This window comes from Mauremys mutica, chromosome 11 (assembly GCF_020497125.1).
Source record: "Mauremys mutica isolate MM-2020 ecotype Southern chromosome 11, ASM2049712v1, whole genome shotgun sequence".
NCBI classification, from domain to species: Eukaryota; Metazoa; Chordata; order Testudines; family Geoemydidae; genus Mauremys; species Mauremys mutica.
Window position 1 is genome coordinate 72540866 of NC_059082.1, and position 6359 is coordinate 72547224.

The window sequence follows — 6359 nt, forward strand, 5'->3', positions numbered from 1 at the left end:
GACTCCACTTGTTATGCCCTTCCAGAATGACTGTGAACCACTGATAACTACTCTCTGGGAACAGTTTTTCCAACCAGTAATGCACCCACCTTATAGTAGCTCCATCTAGATTGCATTTCCCTAGTTTGTTCATGAAAAGGGCATGTGACACAGTATCAAAAACTTTGCTAAAGTCAAGATATACCACGTCTACCACTCCCCCCCATCCACAAGGCTTGTTACCCTGTCAAAGAAAGCTATTAGGTTGGTTTGATAAGATTTGTTCTTGACAAATCCATGCTGACTGTTACTTATCACCTTCTAGATGTTTGCAAATTGATTGCTTTATTATTTGCTCCATTATCTTTCCAGGTACAGAAGTTAAACTGACTCGTCTGTAATTCTAGGGTTGTCCTTTCTGAGACCTACACCTCTCTGTGAATGTAGCAGTAGCCTTGGGGTTGGTAGCTACTGATAGTACCAACCTTTGTCATTTTGACATAGGTGATGTGACAGGGGTCAGGAGATAAGATCCAGATTCTCCAGCATGTTAGACCTTTAGTATGCTAGCCAGTATCAATAGCAATATTTTAGGTTTGCAGATATATGCAGGTACCTCACAGATTTGCCCTCTCACCTAGGTGGAGCTGTGTGCTTTTCCTTTGAGTGGATTTTGCTGTTCGTTATCTGTGCTGGTCTTAGAAAATGAGGATTTTTGAAGCTATTTGTGGTGAAAGATTTCTGTCACCAACTTCCACATGTCATTTCCCATGAAGGTTATAAAGAAGGCATGTAACCTGACCCAACACAATGCATGTGTCACATTGCCTGAGAAGAATTTGATCTCTGTGTGCCAAGTGTCAAAGGCAGCCATGTGCCAGCCAAGAATAGGCTGGTATTCTTCTCCTTTCCCCCTCATTGTCACTGACTGAATTACATTATGTTAATACGTTTTAATGTACAGTAGGGTCATCCCTACAGCACTTTATAGACATCAACTTTTGCTGTAGGCACTTACCAACCAAATATGCACATGTAGTTATCAAAGGGGTATATGAATGCTACCATTATAAAGCGTTGATTTAATACAGGTTAGACGTGACTAACAAAGTAATAATGGAATTAAAATGCTACGTTATCCACGTCAGTGAATTCCATAAATATCACTATTATTAATCATTTGTGTATATTAAGAGAGAAATTCATAGTCCCCCAACTGAGATCCCGGATTCATTGTGCTAGGGGCTGTATCAACACAAAGAAAGAGACAGTCCCTTCCCCAAAGAGCTTAACATGTAAATAAACAGGACAGAGGAAAGGAGAAACAGTCACAGAAAGGTGAAGTGCATTCAATGGTAGAGCCAGGAATAGAACCAGTTTTTCTGGCTCCCAGTCCAGTGCCCGTCCCACTGGTCCAGGTATTATGTACTCAAAGTAGTGTACTGAAATAGATCATTCCATTTGTTTGGAAATTCTGGCTACAGAGGTCAAAGGCAAAAAAAAAAAAAAAAGGCCGCACATTCCAGTAGTCCAGTATCAGCACCTTGTAGTTGACAGAGCCTGGTCTTGAAGGGTTCTGAACATCTCCTGTGAGGCACTTAGGGTGAAATTTACACAGTACAAGCCTGCACAAATACCCAAGTCCCACTTCAATCCACAATATAGAACTCATAGAATCATAGAATCTCAGGGGTGGAAGGGACCTCAGGAGGTATCTAGTCCAACCCCCTGCTCAAAGCAGGACCAACCCCCAGCTAAATCATCCCAGCCAGGGCTTTGTCAAGCCTGACCTTAAAAACCTCTAAGGAAGGATATTCCACCACCTCCCTAGGTAACACATTCCAATGCTTCGCCATCCTCCTAGTGAAAAAGTTTTTCCTAATAGCCAACCTAAACCTCCTCCACTGCAACTTGAGACCATGACTCCTTGTTCAGGTGCCACTGAGAACAGTTTAGATCCATCTCAAGTGGTGCCTAGGCCATGTACTGGCTCGCTGTGCCAGGGGGAATTTCACTCAGTGTGCCAAGTCCGGAGAAAAGCTGAACAGCAGTAACAACCACTGTGCTTTGTCTTTGCTACCGCTAGTGGACCTGCCTGGGCAACAATGGGAATTTTTAGGCAAAAAAAAAAGTTAGTGTAGAGACACTCAAAAGGAACCAAAGATGGCTAAAATCGGTTCATTTTTAAAGGTGAATGAATACACATGGACTTTTTCTTTCAGTATCTCCCTGCTCTATGAGCAAGGCATTTGCTTGAAATAAGGAACCCAGCTAAGCAAAAAGTATTGTTTGTCCCCCAGGAAGTGTTCACCAAGACTGTGGGATTGCGGCTGGGGAAAGTATGCTGATCATGTTGTATCATGGAGTAAATCACTTTCTGGCTTTGCAGACAGCACGGGAAATGGGGATCCTGTCGGTGCTTAATGTGTGCTGTGGCTTGCTTGAGCAGAGCCTTGGCAGTTCATAGCCCTGGCACCTCTGGGTTTGCCATGTCAGTTATGAAAATAAAAAAAAATAATAAAAGAGGTGCCGGGGGGGTCAAGCAAATTAAGCACTGGATTCTGCCACACAGTTAAGAAACTTGGTGACAGCTTGTAACTCTGTACCACTGGGAGGCTGTCGTACAAAGGAGCTATTTCATTCCACAACCACACAGACTTTTGTTGTTCGCAATTAGATGAGCATGTCGCTTTGCTGATTCCTCCTGTTACCCCGTGTTCTCTTTAGAAACTTCCAGTGGAAGATTCAGGTGAAAGAGATTCTTTAGACTGAATACCCATTTGCTGAGCAGATCCTGGTATTGTACTTCGCCTGGCGGGAAAGAGTGTTGTTTTAAAAACAAATCAAAAGTACCCGAAGCAACAAAATTTAAAATGGCGTTAGTTTAACTTTGGGGCTTGATGCTGGCAAGTGAAAGACCTACATTCTATTGCTACATGCCTCAGTCCTCTGTATCGCAGGCCCAGGGAGCTATGCAGACATAGAATGCTCAGTTCTTATCCTATCACTCCTCTGAGCAAGTTAGGAGGAAATACCACTTAGCCCTTTCTAGCTGAGGAAAGTGGATGTGAAGAAGTACAGTTTGCAAGGGGAGGGGGAAAGGGAAATTCCTGCTTTTACGTCTCAGGTGTTGGAAGTCTCTACTGAGGACAAAAAGAAGGCCATGTCCACACCACAGGTGCAACATGTAGCACAGATGCTTCCTATAGCAATAGAAGGGTTTTGTCCATCACTGGAGTTAATCCCTCTCTCTTAGCAGCCGTAGCTACGTTGATAGAAGAATCTAGCAGCTGCACTGAGGGTTAGGTCAACAGAGCTGCAGCTGCTCGGAGCAGCACAATCTCCATCTGAAACCAGACAAAACCACTTCTGGTTTTGACTCACTATTGGACATGGGGAAAACCTTAGAAAAGCAGGACTGTCTGGTTTTAAACCAGACGAATGGCCCGCCTACATAGCTATGTTGACCTAACTTTTAAGTGTAGACTAGGCCTATATGTCAGCAGAGCAGCTCCTTTAAGCACTAGCACAGTCCGATGGCTGGAGAGCACGTCATTATTGTATATTCAGTTCCACAACTCACTTGCTCCCAATTGTAAAAAAAAAAAAAACCAATCAAACCAAACCAAACAACAACACCCACCCCCACCCCCACCAACAAACCATCTATGAGCAATGATGGGGTTTAGTAACTATTTTCAGTGCTTCAGTCCTGAGCTTTGCATCTCACCAGTTCAATGTACTGTGCCTGAGCTTCAGGAATCACAACTGTCAGGTGATCAGCAGCCTTCCTGCTTTCAGCACACCTTGCTGGGGAAGGGCGGGAGAAGGCTGTCTCCCTGGTCTGCTGGCCTTGGGGTGGAAGAATGAAAGAAGGGTGTGGTTGAGGGACTCGTGCCATGAAGCCAGCATTTCAAGTTGGTAGAGACTAGGCAGTATTGTAAAGGTTCCCTAGGGAGAAAGGCTGCAGTGGTAATGCTGCCTGTGCCTCCCCCTGCTGTGAGTCATTGTGAGTTCAAGTTCAGAGTAGTCTGGACGAGAGAAAGTAGAATTGAAATAATGAGCTTGAAAAAAAATCAGAGAATGGGGGAGAAAAGATAAGGAATTATACATTGAAAAGAGCAGAACAGTCTCACCCCAAAAGTATTCCTTAAACGGACTCCTGTGCTTTCATACTATATGTCTTTGTCAGTCTTCCTTACAGTCATCATCTTCTCCGGGTGAAAAGGGGAGCACCTGAAGAATTAAAGACAATATTATGCACATTCTAGTCTACACAGAACCAGCCAGTGGCTGGTACACTGCCAATTTACAAGCAGGATCATAAAGCGTATGGAAATCTTTTGAAACCATACATATCTAACTGTAAGAGAGAGCACTCTGTGCTACCCCGGGAGAAATACTGGCTTATAATTTCCTTTCTTTACACATGTAGGGCCCCCAAATTAAATTTTATTTGAATAGATGTAAATGTTTTTATCTTTCTGCCAGAGCCAATTATAGTACTACGGGGTATAGTACTGTTTGTTGTCTCATTGCTAAGTCGTAGCCCTTCCTTTACCAGAAACAAAAACCACATTGCATTGAAAGGGATGTTTGAAGCTACTGTTGTTCTAATTTCTTTTCCCTTTTAAACTGCTGCATGTATTCACTGTTTGCGAAAGGCTGCCAGCCCTGAGACCTAAATCCTTTATTTATCCACATAGGGTGACATTCAGAGGGCACGCAAAAGGCCCTAATCATCAATGACACTCTCTTCAGCCAAAATCCTTTCCCTATTGTCCAGCCCATGATGGAGTGATGCAGAACTACATATGGGAAGGGAGTGGAAGAATCCCCCCTACAGAAGTAAAGGAACGTTAACTCCTGGGACCTACCACGGTGTTGATAGGGGTGAGGGGAAGGAGAGGATCCTCTTTTTCTGGCCGGTCCTTGTCCTGTGTCCGAATACCCCTTTCATGTCAGTCAGGGAGCTCACGGAAAACTGCATTGTGCACAGTGTAGTGGATGAATAACCCTTGTCATGATAATGGAACCCATCTGCCCATGTAGTTTGTCTGTAGGAGAGAGACTGTAATGGTGACTCATTTGTGCAGGACAACTGCATGAGGGCCATTTGCACCAATGCAATAATAATAGTATTTGCCCCTTCATGTGTGGCTTAAGTCATTGGCAAAGGGAGACATTTTTGCCCAAGCAGTACAGCCTGGGCAGTGGCAATGGAAACTTTCCTCCATCCACTACCTAGTTACCTGTATTGTGACCTGGGGAGGCCACATTTAAGTACAGTCCAGCCTTTCTGCTCATTCTTTTCCTGACTCTGCCCAGACAGTCCAGGGTGACAAGTGAGATGGATGTTTTTGTGATGTGAATGCCGACCCCTTAGGAGCTGGATGGGGAACACCAACCCGATTCACATCAGAACAGCTGTGAAATGTTAATGACTTTTGGTCGCTTCTGACTTTGGTTAGTTCCAGTCCTGAAGTGAGTCACACGTTCTACCTTCAAACGGAAGAAAAGCTTGGTATTATGATGAGAGGGAGAAAGAGAGCGCTTGCAATGGGTAAATGCTTATTTAGTGTAACGTTGGATTTAAATTTGGCTCCAGCTTACAGACAAATTACAGCTCACTGTTTGCCATTTGGCTTCTGTTCCTCCAGGTGGGGCACTGTTCTTGGAAGCTACCAATGGTTTGGCTTAGTGGATACCAAAAGCTTATGACACTGAACAGTCAAATGCATGGTTTTTTTTCTCTTTTCTTTCAGCAAACCAAAGATGATGCCAGGGAAAAGTCATTTTTCTACAAAAAGAAAAAGGAGAAAGTTGCTCTTTCTTCCTTGCACTCCTTTAAAAACGTTGGATCAGATTCTGCCAGCCTTATTCATCTTGAGTAATACTTTATGCAGTCTATAATGGAGTAAACTGCGACTCACACTGAGTAAAACCGCTAGAATTTGGGCCATTGTTTATCCCTGTACACAGTTCTACAGCACAGTTATAGTGCACATTCTAAATTCCGCTAATGGCTTCAGATCAACAACTCAAATAAATAAATAAATGTAAAGTAGATTTATTTTAATTACATCAATTTATGCCCATTAAACAGCCTCTTGTTGACTAACTCTGGTATTGAATTATTGTGTATTTCTTCCTAATGCGCTTAGACAATGTTTGTTTAATTTAATTGACAGAAAGGATGGTTTTATAGAAAGGCTGTAATTTAACTTTTAGTGGGAAAAATATCCCAGCCCTGAATGTATTGTTCATTTGTTGCAAAAGTGAAGCTGGAAAATTCATCAGCGCAAACAGGAGATTTAATTTTAAGTTTCCCTCATCAGAGTCTCGTAATTAGGTTTCTTTTGTTATTACTCTAGGGAATT

At 43.0% G+C, this 6359-nt stretch overlaps 1 long non-coding RNA gene across 3 annotated transcripts; it reads right to left on the reverse strand.

Moving 5' to 3' along the window:
- Window positions 1-2517: 2517 nt before the first annotated feature.
- Window positions 2518-5972, reverse strand: LOC123344741. Of its 3 annotated transcripts, none has more exons than XR_006572646.1 (3): window positions 4857-5972; window positions 4116-4215; window positions 2518-2790 (listed from the first exon to the last, which is right to left on the reverse strand). It is a non-coding gene; the product is annotated as an uncharacterized LOC123344741 (long non-coding RNA). The 3 variants fall into 3 exon arrangements; XR_006572644.1 differs by lacking the exon at window positions 2518-2790 and adding an exon at window positions 3706-3831 and having other exon boundaries at window positions 5232-5972; XR_006572645.1 differs by lacking the exon at window positions 2518-2790 and adding an exon at window positions 3706-3831.
- Between the last annotated feature and the right edge of the window lie 387 nt (window positions 5973-6359).